This window comes from Bos indicus x Bos taurus, unplaced genomic scaffold, assembly GCF_003369695.1.
Source record: "Bos indicus x Bos taurus breed Angus x Brahman F1 hybrid unplaced genomic scaffold, Bos_hybrid_MaternalHap_v2.0 tig00003390_arrow_arrow_obj, whole genome shotgun sequence".
NCBI lineage: Eukaryota > Metazoa > Chordata > Mammalia > Artiodactyla > Bovidae > Bos > Bos indicus x Bos taurus.
The window spans coordinates 3,671-4,619 of record NW_020867656.1 but is presented as its reverse complement, the minus strand read 5'-3'; the positions used below and the strand labels follow the sequence as shown (position 1 = coordinate 4,619).

General features: G+C 72.8%; 1 pseudogene; it reads right to left on the bottom strand.

Moving 5' to 3' along the window:
• Positions 1 to 210: 210 nt before the first annotated feature.
• LOC113888984 lies at positions 211 to 330 on the bottom strand (annotated as a pseudogene).
• Positions 331 to 949: the final 619 nt, after the last annotated feature.

The following is a 949-nucleotide window of genomic DNA, read 5'->3' as shown; positions in this document are numbered from 1 at the left end:
GGAGACGGGACTGCCGGTCGTCGGGTGTCCTGGAAGCCGAATGCGAATGCGGAGGGGCTCGCGGGCCGCGCGGAGGCAACCCAGGTCTGCAGCGCGAGTCGGGGCCCCGGCCACCCGCTCCCCGCGGCCCGGGAGGGGCTGGGGCTGCGGGGGGGATCCAAGAATCGGGACGCGCGGCGGGGGCTAAAGGACCTCTTCTGGTAGGCAAAAAGCCTCGAGCACCCGGGATTCCCAGGTGGTCTCCCATCCAAGATCCTAACCAGGCCCGACCCTGCTTAGCTTCCGAGATCAGACGAGATCGGGCGCCTTCAGGCTGATAGGGCCTGAGACGGTGGCGGTTGGCTCGGGGCGCCCTAAGAGCCTTGCGCTTCGCCTCCCTTTCGCTCTGCCCTGCAGGTCGGGCCAACGGGCCACACCTCTCGTCGCGGGGCGTGCTGTACTTGAGCCGCACGACCCGCGACCGGACTCCAGCCTGCTGACGCCGGCCCGCCCCCCCGAACACCGCCAACACCAGAGCAGCAAGCGCCTGGCCGGGCCCGGGGGCCCGAGGGGCTTCCAGGACCCCCCATTGACCGGGAGGGCGTGCGTGCGTGCGTGCGCGCGGGGCCTAGGGGCTGGGCTGAGGGGTGTGGAGGTCTCGGCGCCCTCCCACCCGCGGCCACTCCAGACCCGGCCGCGCTCGCTGAGCGGGGCCTCCCCCGATCCCATGCGCTGCTCAGGCCCGCGCGGCCCCGGAGGTGTCGGTCTTCGGCGCCCGCCGCCTCCCAACCCCCGCGGCCCAGGGGCCTCTGAACCTCCTGCGGGCCTAGGCGCAGCGAAACTTGAGCGCCCAACTTGCGCGGCACCTGTCCGGTGCCCAAACCCAGCAGAAGCCAGGAAGGCGCGGTCGAGCGGAGCGCCTCAGCCCCTCCCCTTCGCACTACCGAGGCCCCCCCTTTGCCCCCACGCC